Consider the following 15,290-nt stretch of genomic DNA (forward strand, 5'->3'; position numbering starts at 1 on the left):
GTGTAGCTGAGGCTGGGTCTAGTCATGTTATAGATGGTGGGTTAGATGAGGCCGGGCCTAGTCATGCTACAGATGGTGGTGTGGATGAGGCTGGGTCTAGTAATGCTACAGATGGTGGTGTGGATGAGGCTGGGTCTAGTAATGCTACAGATGGTGGTGTGGATGAGGCTGGGTCTAGTAATGCTACAGATGGTGGTATAGATGAGGCTGGGCCTAGTCATGCTACAGATGGTGGTGTAGCTGAGGCTGGGTCTAGTCATGTTATAGATGGTGGTATAGATGAGGCTGGGCCTAGTCATGCTACAGATGGTGGTGTAGCTGAGGCTGGGTCTAGTCATGTTATAGATGGTGGGTTAGATGAGGCTGGGCCTAGTCATGCTACAGATGGTGGTGTGGATGAGGCTGGGTCTAGTAATGCTACAGATGGTGGTATAGATGAGGCTGGGCCTAGTCATGTTATAGATGGTGTGGTAGATGAGGCTGGGTCTAGTCAGGCTATAGATGGTGTGGTAGATGAGGCTGGGTCTAGTCATATCATGGATGGTGGTGTAGATCAGGCTGGGCCTAGTCAGGTTATAGATGGTGGTGTAGATGAGGCTGGGCCTAGTCATGCTATAGATGGTGTGGTAGATGAGGCTGGGTCTAGTCAGGCTATAGATGGTGTGGTAGATAAGGCTGGGTCTAGTCATATCATGGATGGTGGTGTAGATCAGGCTGGGCCTAGTCAGGTTATAGATGGTGGTGTAGATGAGGCTGGGCCTAGTCATGCTATAGATGGTGTGGTAGATGAGGCTGGGTCTAGTCACGTTATAGATGGTGTGGTAGATGAGGCTGGGTCTAGTCATATCATGGATGGTGGTGTAGATGAGGCTGGGCCTAGTCAGGTTATAGATGGTGGTGTAGATGAGGCTGGGCCTAGTCATGCTATAGATGGTGTGGTAGATGAGGCTGGGTCTAGTCATATCATGGATGGTGGTGTAGATGAGGCTGGGCCTAGTCAGGTTATGCTAGTAGATGAGGAGAGTATTGTGGGGAAGGGGAAGCGACAAGGGGGTTTGGAGGACTGTGTCATGTGGAAGAGGAAAATGGGGGAGAACAAAGGAGTTGGGAGGGGAGAGGCTGGTGTGGTCAAGGGCACTAAGGAACCTTTGCCTGGTGCTGGGTCCCCGACTAGATAGAAAGGGCAGGTGGTCAGGATGGAAGACGGAGATGAGGAGGAGGAAGGTGAGTCTGAGGAAGAGGACGATGAGGAGGATTTATTTTAAGACTCCTCCTCAATGGGTTCAGAGCTGACAGCCAGTCAGGCAGAGGGGTCAAAGTACACGGTGAGGGAACTGTCAAGGTTCCTGAATGAGAACAAGGGGAAAAAAGTTAATCTTGGGGATTATTTTTGAGATCCGGTAAAGTTTTGTGATAGAAAATTACATACATACCTGATTTGTTGGATATTTAACAATTACTGTATTTACTTAACAAACAGTAAGATAATCATGTGCTAGTAATGCCGTGTTTTATGGTCTCCACTCTAGCATGCTGCAGCTAATCTGGGCGTATGGTTTTACTAGAAATAGCTTGAGATGGATATCTTAGTGATAAAAACCAACAGCCATTCCATCCTATGATTAGTGGTGCATGTGAGACATATGTCTCCGGTCTCATTGAGCCTGCATTCCATAGACAAGATATGGTGTTTGTTTAGCCGGGAAAGAGAGAGCCTGGAGGAGCAGAACAAAGGCCTCAGTATTCCTAATTATCCTGGCATGTGGGAAACTAAGACAAGGTGGGGTTAAAAACAACACCAGAGGCAGATGACCAGGAGATGAACCCAGAGTGGCTTATGATGGCCCTTAGTCTGTATGGGAAGGGTGGAGACAGCCATGACAGAATGTTTCGGTCTACTATATATACACAACTCCGCATTTCTGTAAAAGTTAAGCACTCGGTCCGACAGTCAAGACTGCTGGATTGACGGCTTCATTATTGCAATAATTAATCAATATTAAATAAAGATGATTGTTTGAAGAAATGACCAAGTCTCAATACTGAATTTCCACGACAGTTTGTAAGAGCAGTAAAACACGCTATGAAAAATGAGGGGCATGGTGTCCTCTCACCCAGGAAACGGTTTAGGTTGAGGAAGTGGGTCACAACAGTGCGTAAATGGCTACCTTCAGACGTTGTTTAGATGAATAGTTTCTTTCTGGCACTGGGGCTTTTTGAGCTTTGCTATTGGTCTCTTTCTTTGGTGGCTTTTTTCCCACTTCTTATGGAGACTCTTTGGGTAGGCTCGCTCAATATAAATGGTGCCAGAGATGAGGGAAAGAGGAGTGTGTTGGGTGAATATGTAAAACCCCCCCAAAAGTACAGGTGTTGTTTCTGCAAGAGACACATAGTGATTCTGTGAATGAAGTCGATTGGGGGCTCTGGTGGAAAGGGACAAGTGTGCTGAGCCATGGGACAACTGTTAGTGCAGGGGGGGGGAGTTATTTTTGTATCTGATCAGTCTGTAACAATTTGCTCCTCAAAGGAGGTGTGTATGGGTAGACTGCTTATAGTAGATTAAAAAAAGATGAGCTGGCGCACACCCAGAATAAAAGTTTGTGTGGAGGTGCTGACTAACGGCGAATAAACTATAAAATATCAAAATAAAGACATTTTGATAGACTGATAATTTCTGCTTTTACTACAAGCAGTCTAACAACAGGGGTTTTGTCTTTATAAATGTGTATCAAATCAAAGTTTATTTGTCACGTGCGCCGAATACAACAGGTACAACAGTGAAATGCTTACTTACAGGCTCTAACCAACAGTGCAAAAAAGGTATTAGGTGCACAATAGGTAAGTAAAGAAATAAAAACAACAGTAAAAAGGCAGTGAAAAATAACAGTAGCGAGGCTAAATACAGTAGCGAGGCTATAACAGTAGCGAGACTACATACAGGCACCGGTTAGTCGGGCTGATTGAGATAGTATGTACATGTAGATATGGTTAAAGTGACTAGGCATATATGATGAACAGAGAGTAGCAGTTGCGTAAAAGAGGGGTTGGCGGGTGGTGGGTGGTGGGACACAATGCAGATAGCCCGGTTAGCCAATGTGCGGGGGCACTGGTTGGTTGGGCCAATTGAGGTAGTATGTACATGAATGTATAGTTAAAGTGACTATGCATATATGATAAAGCAGCAGCAGCGGAAAAGAGGGTTTGGGGGGGGGCACACAATGCAAATAGTCCAGGTAGCCATATGATTACCTGTTCAGGAGTCTTATGGCTTGGGGGTAAAAACTGTTGAGAAGCCTTTTTGTCCTAGACTTGGCACTCCGGTATCGCTTGCCATGCAGTAGTAGAGAGAACAGTCTATGACTGGGGTGGCTAGTGTCTTTTCCAATATTTAGGGCCTTCCTCTGACACCGCCTGGTGTAGAGGTCCTGGATGGCAGGCAGCTTAGCCCCAGTGATGTACTGGGCCGTACGCACTACCCTCTTAAGTGCCTTGCAGTCGGAGGCCGAGCAATTGCCATACCAGGCAGTGATGCACCCAGTCAGGATGCTCTCAATGTTGCAACTGTAGAACCTTTTGAGGATCTGAGGACCCATGCCAAATCCTTTTAGTTTCCTGAGGGGGAATAGGCTTTGTCGTGCCCTCTTCATGACTGTCTTGGTGTGTTTGGACCATTCTAGTTTGTTGGTGATGTGGACACCAAGGAACTTGAAGCTCTCAACCTGCTCCACTACAGCCCCGTCGATGAGAATGGGGGTATGCTCGGTCTTCCTTTCCTGTAGTCCACAATCATCTCCTTAGTCTTGCTTACATTGAGGGATAGGTTGTTATTCTGACACCACCCGGCCAGGTCTCTGACCTCCTCCCTATAGGCTGTCTCATCATTGTAGGTGATCAGGCCTACCACTGTTGTGTCATCTGCAAACTTCATGATGGTGTTGGAGTTGTGCCTGGCCATGCAGTCATGGGTGAACAGGGAGTACAGGAGGGGACTGAACACGCAGCCCTGGGGGGCTCCAGAGTTGAGGATCAGCGTGGCAGATATGTTGCTACCTACCCTCACCACCTGGGGGCGGCCCGTCAGGAAGTCCAGGATCCAGTTGCAGAGGGAGGTGTTTAGTCCCAGGATCCTTAACTTAGTGATGAGCTTTGGGGGTACTATGGTATTCAATGCTGAGCTGTAGTCAATGAATAGCATTCTCACATAGGTGTTCCCTTTGTCCAGGTGGGAAAGGGCAGTGTGGAGTGCAGTAGAGGTTGCATCATCTGTGGATCTGTTTGGGCAGTATGCAAATTGGAGTGGGTCTAGGATTTTTGGGATAATGGTGTTGATGTGAGCCATTACCAGCCTTTCAAAGCAATTCATAGCTACAGATGTGAGTGCTACGGGTCTGTAGTTATTTAGGCAGGTTTTCTTATAAGCTTCAAGGTTAGATTCCTGCACCTTGAAAGTGGCAGCTCTACCCTTTAGCTCAGTGCGAATGTTGCCTGTAATCCATGGCTTCTGGTTGGGGTATGTACGTACAGTCACTGTGGGGATGACGTCCTTGATGCACTTATTGATAAAGCCAGTGACTGATGTGGTGTACTCCTCAATGCCATCGGAAGATTCCCGGAACATGTTCCATTCTGTGATAGCAAAACAGTCCTGTAGTTTAGCATCTGCTTTTAGCATTTAGCATCTGCATGTGCCTAACACAGGGAGTGAGAGGGGACTTCTATTTGGGTGTCTTAGACAGGAACTCTCACAGGTAGCGCCGGAGGAGACGCTGGTGGTCGGCGGGGACTGGAACTGCACAATGGATTTTACGAAATACAAAAATGGGGAGGAGTCTCATTCAGGCTCAGTGGGTATATAAAGGGACATCATTAAGCAGTTTGACCTAGTGGATGTTTGGAGAACTAGACATCCCAACACAAGACTGTATACATGGGTGAAGGTCTTTGGAGCTAGGGTGAGTGCAGCTTGATTGATTTAACATGTCCAGGAATCAGAGCAATAGGCTGTTGGGCACTACCATTCTCCTGGTGGGTTTGTCGGATCATCACATAACCATGGCTCGGCTGTCTATTTCACCAGGGCCTCGGCAGGCATCCTATTGGAAGTTTAATGTAAAGCTCTTACAAGATGCCACTTATTGCTCAGGTTTCTAGACTTTTTGGGAAAGGTGGGGGCAGTGAAGAGATGAGTATGAGTCTCTGAGTCAATGGTGGGATGTGGGAAAAGTCAAAATCCGGCATTTCGGTCAACAGTATACAGCGCTCTCATCCTCAGAGGCTAGGAGAGTTTTAGGGGAACTATAACGTAGTATTAGTGAGATGGAGGTAGAGCTGTGTGATGGAGGTAGAGCAATGTAGGCCTCCAGGCTAATTTAGCTGAATTACGTAGGGACCTGGGCAGTTTTTTCCAGGCTAAAGCAAAGGGAGCACTTGTAAGAGCTAGGTTCTCCATGCTCAAGGAGATGGATGCTCCCAGCTCCTCCTTCTTTGGTTTGGAAAGAGAGTGGGCAAGCCAAGGGTATGCATTGTCTACGGCTTTCGGATGGGCGGGTGACCTCTGTGGTGGGTGAGATGCGGGAGCGGACTGTGGAGTTTTATACTAAGTTGTATAGGGCAGAACTGTGTGATCCTATGTGTGCTCAGGTTTTGTTTGCAGAACCCACTAAGCTCTCTCTGGCACAGAGGGAAGAAAAGGACATTCCCCTGTTGTCCCATGAACTGGCAGAGGCCATAACTCAGATGTCCCCCGTGGAGTTTGGAGTTTTATAAAAAATTTGGACTGGATTTCTTTTGCGTGTAGCGTGAGTGCGTCAGGGTAGGAGAGTTGCCAATGAGCTGCTGTTGGGCGGTTCTGACTCTCCTGCCCAAAAAAGGGGAGTTGTGTGAACTTAAGAACTGGAGGCCTATGGCATTGCTCTGTGTGGACTACAAGATATTTGCCAAGGTCCTCGCTAATAGACTGAAGCAGACATATTGCGTACCGGGACGCTCAATCACGGACAATGTGTTCTTAATCAGGGACATGTTGGACTTGTTCAGAGGTTCGAATGTGAACTTTGGACTGGTCTCTTTAGATCGAGATAAGGCTTTTGATAGAGTGGACCGTGAGTATCTGTTTAATGTGATGTCTGTGTTTGGGTTTGGGGAAAGGTTTTTGACCTGTGTGAAGATGTTGTATGTTGGGGAGTCATGTATGGTCAAGGTGGGAGGGGGGCTCAGTAGGCCAGTCTGGGTGAGATGGGGCATTCGACAAGGATGCCCTCTATTGGGGCAGTTATATACACTAGCCATTGAGCCTTTTTTGGGCCTGCTACGCAGGAGACTGCAGGGAGTGTGCTGGACAGGTATGGGTGTGTTGACAGGCATAGCAGTGTCAGCATATGCAGATTACGTTTCTGTGATGGTCTGTGATGGTCAGGATATGCAGGCACTAGAGACTAGTCTGAAGGTGTACGAGGGAGCTTCATCAGCTAAGGTAAACTGGGGAAAGAGCAAAGCTCTGTTATGTGGGGCATGGGGGGATAGGGCCCCTCTGCTTCCAGGGGGTATGCAATGAGGTTGTGAAGGGCTCAACATTTTCAGGGTGTATCTGGGCTCGGAGAGATGGGTCAGGAAGAACTGGGAGGGGCTGTCACAGGCAGTGGTGTCAAGACTGGCCAGGTGGAGGTGGCTGCTGATAATCAACAACCTGGTAGCATCCTCCCTGTGGCATAAACTGGCTGTCCTCAACCCCCCCCCCCCCCCCCCGCGCTGCTGAGAAGAGCTGGCGGATTAGGGTTGGACCGGCAGCTGTTCCTCATGAAGCTGAAGAGGCTGAGTACAGCAGGTCTCTCAGACTTTTAATCTGCAGTGCTGAGGGCCTGGCAGCTGCTAAGGCCCACATGAGAAGGGGTGTGGAGCCTGGGAGGAGCCTATCTTCCACAACCCAGCCATCCCTTTGAGATCGGTTCAGTGGCCACCCTGCAGAGGCAACTGATGGCAGTGGGTTTACTAAGGCTGGGTGACCTGAGACTGCTGGGAGAGGAGGGGTGGAAAACCCTGGAAATCCTGGCACAACAAACAGGACTAACATCTCTTAGGCTGCTGGAGAGATTTCTGGAGGAGGTCCAGGAGGCACTGTCTGGGGGATGGAGGGAGGCAGGGAGGTAAGGAGGGGTGGGGGGTGGAGGGAGGGGATGGAGGGAGAGAAGGAGAGGAGAAGGAGGGATGAAGGGGATGGAGGGAGAGGGGGACTCGGCTGGCGATCAATCTGAGCAAATTGAAAATGTCACGGCCTACTCAACCTCAGCTGAGCGCTGGAACAGCTCTAATCTCCCCACTGACCTGCCTCACCCACCTCCTTTCCTCCCTCAGTCCCCCTTCCTCCCTCTCTCCCCCTTCCTCCCTCGCTCCCTCCTTCACACATTCCAGATGTTCGGAGCCAACCGCACCTGGCAATTCCCACATTCCACTAGGGTAGGCTAAGCATACTAGTTTCCACAGTGTAGGTGTGTGTGTATGTGAGCGTGAGTGTCTGCTTGTGTGTGTGTACCGTAAATTCCGGACTATAAGCCGCAACTTTTTTCCCACGCTTTGAACCTCGCGGCTTAAACAATGACGCGGCTAATATATGGATTTTTCCCGCTTTCAAATGTTTTTTCTCCAAAAAAACACATTCTGTGACGTGCTCAGTTTTTTGGTGGCATGAAGCTTTCATTAGCCCAATGAAATTGCCAAACGGGTTAAGGTCAAACAGTGACAAGAGCGACAATGAAAACGATCCAATATCGGATGAAGCAATTCTGAGGCTATTCAACTCCGACACTGAAGGAGATGACTTCAGTGGTTTCAGTGCACAGGAGGAAGAAGATAGTGACCAATGACTTTCTTGGTAGGCTACTGTTTACTGCAAATTTTTTATTTTTTGTTACAAGCCGTGTTTCGTTAAAGCCTATTTATTTTTGTTACGAGCCGTGCTTCGATAAAGCCTATTTATTTTTGTTACAAGCCGTGCTTCGTTAAAGCCTATTTATTTTTGTTACAAGCCGTGCTTCGTTAAAGCATATTTATTTTTGTTATAAGGCGTGTTTCGTTAAAGCCTGTGTAAAGTTAATTTCTTTCAATGTACCGGTAGGCACCTGCGGCTTATAGACATGTGCGGCTTATTTATGTTCAAAATAATATATTTTTTTAATTCAGTGGGTGCGGCTTATATTCAGGTGCGCTCAATAGTCCGGAAATTACGGTATATGCACACGTGTGCGTAGCTAACTCAACAATATCCCTCATCTTGATGCTAACTCTAGCTCAGCCCTTTGTCAAGATGGATGATACAGTAGCTAGCTCCCTCCGTGTCAGTTCGCTCTCTTGTTTGGTGCAGGGCAATGTTGTTTCAATAGCAGTTGTCTCATACAGCAAAAGGACTCCCTTTAGAGCTCTTCACAGCAAACACTTTCTCTGCAGGTTTCATTGGGGACACTAAGAGACAATGAGAAGGTAATGTAAGAGGAAGTAATACCCCATTATCAGTAGAGAGGAGACCAGAGGTCACACTATTATCAGTAAAGTGGAGACCAGACTATTATCAGTAAAGAGGAGACCAGACTATTATCAGTAAAGAGGAGACCATCCTATTATCAGTAAAGAAGAGACCACACTATTATCAGTAAAGAGGAGACCAGAGACTATTACGTCCTACTCCCTCCCTCTCTACCCTGCTGTTGCTAAGATGCAGTAGTCTACTACTACCCCCCTGTTAGACTGATAGGCTTCACTGTGGAGACTTGAGTTGTGTATATACACTCAAATGTGGACGCACGCACACACACTGGAGAGTACAAGCCCAGTAGAGGACACTAGCTGGTACTGCTTCACTGCCAGAGGTCCAATCTTACTTCCCCCTTGCACTCGCACACACACTCGCACACAACACTCGCACACACACTCGCACACACTCGCACACACTCGCACACACTCGCACACACTCGCACACACACCCACACACACACACACACACACACACACACACACACACACACACACACACACACACACACACACACACACACACACACACACACACACACACACACACACACACACACACACAGAGTCTGGGAGCAGAGCATTAGTAGCAGAGTACCTCTTCACTGGGATACAGGAAATGGTTGTAGACGGGGATGCGTTCAGATAAACTACATCAAAAAGATGTCATCAAGGCAAAGGGTGGCTACTTTGAAGAATCTCAAATATAAAATCTATTTTGATTTGTTTGATTTGTTTTTTTGGTTACTACATGATTCCATATGTGTTATTTCATAGTTTTGATGTCTTCACTATAATTCTACAATGTAGAAAGTAGTTAAAATAAAGAAAAACCATTGAATGAGTTTGACTGGTACTGTACACTGGACAAAATAAAGGTTGTCACGTCCTGACCCTTGTAAGATGTTATTTTCTATAGTACAGTGGTCAGGGCGTGACAGGGGGTGTTTTTGGGTGGTTTTTGTGTTTTCTGTTTCTACGTTGTTTTTCTAGGTTTCTATTTCTATGTTGGGGTTGTTGGGATGATCTCCAATTAGAGGCAGCTGGTTCTCGTTGCCTCTAATTGGAGATCATATTTATGTAGGGGGTTTTGCCATTTGGTTTTGTGGGTTGTTAATTTTGAGTAGTGTGTTTTCTCTCTGTGTCACGGTTTGTTGTTTTTGTAATTTTAAGTATTTGGTGTATTGCATTTAGTTTCACGGTTTAATAAAGATGTGGAACTACAAACACGCTGCGCCTTGGTCCGATCCTTTAAACAGCCGTGACAAAGGTTCTTAAATGGTTCCTCGTCAGCTCTTAAGGTGCCTTGGAGATCTCTTGCCCGATAAAGAAACTTTGAGTCTACGGTTCTTCAGAATTCTAAAAGTTTCTTGAAATGTATGGATGCCTGCAAATAAGTCCCTTTCATAGCACACAGGACATTGGCCAGTGTTAACTAGTGTTGATTTTTCAGTGTAACATTTCTAGTGTTGATTCAATAGTTAAATTCATACTGTAAAGAGTTATATTAACACTCAGTGGTGTAAAAGAACCCCAGTGTTGGTGTTAATAACCAGAGTTGAACCAAAACCATGCACATCAGTATCATATTTCCCAGCATGCTCTATTGCAGGTTGATTTTTAGAATTGTTTGTTTCAATGCCTATTTTTTGCATGTACATTGATTAATTAATCTTATGCACCTCAAATGTAAATAACATACAGTTTTCTAAACTATTCTAATCTGTTACTTGGACTTGAAACCCATTACTGAATGGGTTGTTCAAGTTTAGATGTTTAAGGTATTGTAATACCTTAGTCTTCCCAACCCTGGCAGTCACTTTGAGTGCAGGTTGTGGGAGAATAACATTTCTAAATGTTGGATATCCACAATAGGAAATACACATCACTTTGCAAGCCAGCATAATGTGACTTGCAGGCAAATTATGAGTTGCATGTCATTGTATTAGGGTAAAACTAGGCCTTATTGTATTGTCTTAAATACTAAGTGTTATGACAACATATTCACTTTGGATCTCACTTGGTGAAGGCCACAGGACTGCAACAACTGTGTCTCTCTCACTAGCAAACACAGTCATGGGTGCAATGGTAACTCACTTGAAGGGCACCCTGCGAACTATGCAAATGACGCTTAAATCCCTACAGAAGGGCTATTCAATTCTGGTCTTGGAGGGACCAAACATTTCTGGTTTGGGATTTTTGTATGGTTTTTCAAAGAACAATCCCATTTATGGCTCTTAAGAGACCCTAAAATGGTTCACTTACTCGGTTCTCGGCACCCCAAGGGGTGCAAGTTTTGGTTTTTGCCCTAGCACTACACAGCTGATTCAAATAATCAACTAAATAACAAACTGTCTTTCTTTACAAACTAGTAACAATGTCTCACCCCATGTTCAACAATGGCCTTTTTCTCGCATCTTTGAAAATGCAATTATCTCCAAAATATTGTTATTTTTTAAACAAAGCAATTATTATTATTATTATTATTATTATTATTATTATTATTGTTATGAATTTAGAATGATATCAAAGCCCCTTGGATATTCTCACATATACAGTTGAAGTAAGGTTTTAAATAAACCTTAGCCAAATACATTTAAACTCAGTTTTCACAATTCCTGACATTTAATCCTAGTAAAAATTCCCTGTCTTAGGTCAGTTAGGATCACCACTTCATTTTAAGAATGTGAAATGTCAGAATAATAGTTGAGAGAATGATTTATTTCAGCTTTTATTTCTTTCATCACATTCCCAGTGGGTCAGAAGTTTACATACACTCAATCAGTACTTGGTAGCATTGCCTTTAAATTGTTTAACTTGGGTCAAACATTTTGGGTAGCCTTCCACAAGCTTCCCACAATAAGTTGGATGAATTTTTGCCCATTCTTCCTGACAGAGCTGGTGTAACTGAGTCAGGTTTGTAGGCCTCCTTCCTCGCACACGCTTTTTCAGTTCTGCCCACACATTTTCTATAGGATTGAGGTCAGGGCTTTGTGATGGCCACTCCAATACCTTGACTTTGTTGTCCTTAAGCCCTTTTGCCACAACTTTGGAAGTATGCTTGGGGTCATTGTAAATTTGATAGACCAATTTGCGACCAAGCTTTAACTTCCTGACTCATGTCTTGATGTTGCTTCAATATATCCACATAATTTTCCTTCCTCGTGATGCCATCTATTTTGTGAAGTGCACCAGTCCCTCCTGCAACAAAGCACCCCCACAACATGATGCTGCCACCCCCGTGCTTCACGGTTTGGATGGTGTTCTTCGGCTTGCAAGCCTCCTCCTTTTTCCTCCAAACATAACAATGGTAATTGTGGCCAAACAGTTCTATTTTTGTTTCTTCAGACCAGAGAACAATTCTCCAAAAAATACAATCTTTGTCCCCATGTGCAGTTGCAAACCGTAGTCTAGCTTTTTTATGGGGGTTTTGGAGCAGTGGCTTCTTCCTTGCTGAGCGGCCTTTCAGGTTATGTCGATATAGGACTCGTTTTACTGTGGATATAGATACTTTTGTACCTGTTTCCTCCAGCATCTTCACAAGGTCCTTTGCTGTTGTTCTGGTATTGATTTGCACTTTTCGCACAAAAGTATGTTCATCTCTGAGACAGAACGTGTCTCCTTCCTGAGCGGTATCATTTTAGTCATTTACGGTATGACGGCTGCATGCTCCCATGGTGTTTATACTTGCACACTATTGTTTGTACAGATGAACATGGTACCTTCAGGCTTTTGGAAATTGCTCCCAAGAATGAACCAGACTTGTGGATGTCTCCAATGTTTTTTCTGAGGTCTTGGCTGATTTATTTTTATTTTCCCATGATGTCAAACTAAGAGGCACTGGGTTTGAAGGTAGGCCTTGAAATACATCCACAGGTACACCTCCAATTGACTCAAATTATATCAATTAGCCTATCAGAAGCTTCTAAAGCCATAACATCATTTTCTGGAATTTTCCAAGCTGTTCAAAGGCACAGTCAACTTAGTGTATGTAAACTTCTGACCCACTGGAATTGTGATACAGTGAATTATAAGTAAAATAATCTATCTGTAAACAACTGTAGGAAAAATTACTTGTCATGCACAAAGTAGATGTCCTAACCGACTTGCAAAAACTATAGCTTGTTAACAAGACATTTGTGGAGTGGTTGAAAAAAGAGTTTCAATGACTCCAACCTAAGTGTATGTAAACTTCCTTTTTCAACTGTATATAATCAACCCTGTTATTAGCAGGACACTATATATTGGTCATTGGTCCTGCACTCAATGGGATTGCCTTGCAGTTCTCCAGCTGTATCCACTGAAAGCGTGCGAGGTTCAAGGCACGAGGGCAGGGGGTACGGGATGGGACGCAGAGCCGCGCACAGAAGGCAGACCTAGCCCATGGGGAAGAGGTAGGAGGAGGATAGCACAGAAGACAAACCTAGCCCATGAGGAGGGAGGAGGGTAGCACAGAGTACCGACCTAGCCCATCGGGAAGGGAGGAGGACAGTAGCACACTGGGTAGCACAGAGCAACCCTTTTTTTAAATGTTTTTTTACCTTTATTTAACTAGGCAAGTCAGTTAAGAACAAATTCTTATTTACAAGGACAGCCTATTCCTTCCTCCCCGTCAGGGAATTGAACCCCGGTCTCCTGCATGCCCCTCTCATGCCCACGCACGACACAGGGATTATTTAGCTTAATAGCACAAGACTATAGCCTACCCCGACCGTCACGTTTTACAGCAGCATCATTTCCATTCCATCCTAACAGAAACCCACAGGGTTTTTCATTTTTCTTGGAGTAGAAATACCATAATAATAAAATGAAGCAAGTACCAGTCAAAAGTTTGGACACACCTACTCATTCCAGGCCTTTTCTTTATTTTTTAATATTTTCTACATTATAGAATAATAGTGAATACATCACAACTATGAAATAACACATATGGAATTAGTTAACAAATTCTTATTTACAAGGACTGCCTACTCCTTCCTCCCTGTTGGGGAATTGAACCCCGGTCTGCCACGTGCCCGCACGACACGGGGATTCTTTCGCTAAATAGCCCAGCACTCTAGCCTACTCCCAACCATCACGTTGTACAGAGCCATATTTTCCCTTCCATCCTAACAAAAATCCAGAGTTTTTTTTTCGTTTTTCTTGGAATAGAAACACCATAAAATTAATCAAATGAATTAAGCAAAATTTCTTAAAATCAGTCCCATATACTGTGTTCTTTCAAAAAAGGTTTTCAATTCTCTAGTACAGCTACTAATGAAAGCTATCAAATGCTTCTCAAAGATGCCCTCTGGTGGTCAAACTAGCACTAACTAGCATTAATGGTACTGAGCTTTGTGTTTTTGGCGCCCCCTTGAGTACAAAGCCAGAAATACTGTATATCCCAGGATGAAAGGAGGATGGTATGATGATATGAAAATCTGAATACCACCTAACCCTATTTGTGACTCAACACCTGGATTCGGTCTTATGTAGCAAAATGTGAAATGGTGCTTTTTTTTGCAGACGTTTACTGACAACGGCCATATTGTTGTACACACGTCACGTAACATTAGCTAACGAGCCATCCATTAAGCTCTAACTAGAAAAGCAAACAGCTCTGGGAAATGAACAATAACCTCCGCTAGGGAGCCAGCCAGCTAACAGTACACTTTGGCTTAAGACATATAGCTAGCTAGCTAGGTAAACAATGAACCTAGCTAGGTAAACAACTTTTAATATCACACATGTCACGTAACGTTAGCTAACAAGCCAGCCATCTAACGTTAGCTAGTTAAACAACAATGAACAGCTTGCCAACAATGCCACAGTGCTGGGAACTAACCAACCAGGTCCAATGTTAGCTAGCTAACATTAGGCTCTAAATAGAAAAGCAAACGGCTCTGGGAAACAAATAATAACGTCAGCTAGGGAGCCAGCCAGCTAACGTTAGCTAGCTAGCTAACAGTACACCTTAGTTTGAAATGAAACCACTTTCAGTAAAAATTAGAAACGTGTAATATCTGAAAATGTAGCTAGCTAACGCTAGACTATCTTACCTGTATACATCATCATGCATGATGCTGGACGTGTATCCCTGTCAGGAATGCCATACCACGGTTGCCCTTAGTTTGAAGATGTAATCCGGAGACAGGTGTTTTCTCCATCTCTTTAGTTATCATACTCTAGTTCCACTGATTTCAAAACTTGATCCTCCAGAAAGTGGGGAGCAACACTTATGCAGCTCCACGAAACAATATACATTAAAAAATGCCGCGTTCGACAGGATTACCGACACAGACTGACGAGCTCAAATAGACAGAAACCTTGAATATGGCAGACCAATACTAACTCCTCTCTTGGCATGTCCAGCCCACTCATTATCTCAGCCAATCATGGCTAGTGGGAAGGTTGTTCACTTTTTCTGTGGCTTAACCAACAAGGCTCGTAATTGAACAATTTTATTCGTATTTACAGATGGCATACAAGTTTGTTATTAAGGCACATGAAAGTTCACATGTTCCAGAAGGCATTTCTGTCAAAAAAATAATTTTGATCCCAAAAATATTTTTTACATTCAAACAGCTCTCCTGTGAAGTCATGACTTGCGACATACACCCAGTTTCCTGAATTAGGTCACATTTGGTTCCAACTTGCGCTTTGATTTTTAAGAGTGTACATCTGCTTAAAGGGAAAAAACGTAAAGCCATCAATCAAAATTATGGATCTTATAATGGATCCAATGTCCAGAATAATGGCTCTAATACGGATGATTATAGCATAAAGCTATG

The 15,290-nt window shown here is 44.5% G+C and overlaps 1 protein-coding gene across 2 annotated transcripts in view; it reads right to left on the reverse strand.

Moving 5' to 3' along the window:
• LOC106608081 (MAM domain-containing glycosylphosphatidylinositol anchor protein 2) overlaps nt 1–15,290 on the reverse strand; it is a 396,771-nt gene that overhangs the window by 31,465 nt on the left and 350,016 nt on the right. The window lies entirely within an intron of this gene.

The sequence above is a fragment of the Salmo salar genome, chromosome 06 (genome assembly GCF_965601325.2).
Source record: "Salmo salar chromosome 06, fSalSal1, whole genome shotgun sequence".
Taxonomy (NCBI): Eukaryota; Metazoa; Chordata; class Actinopteri; order Salmoniformes; family Salmonidae; genus Salmo; species Salmo salar.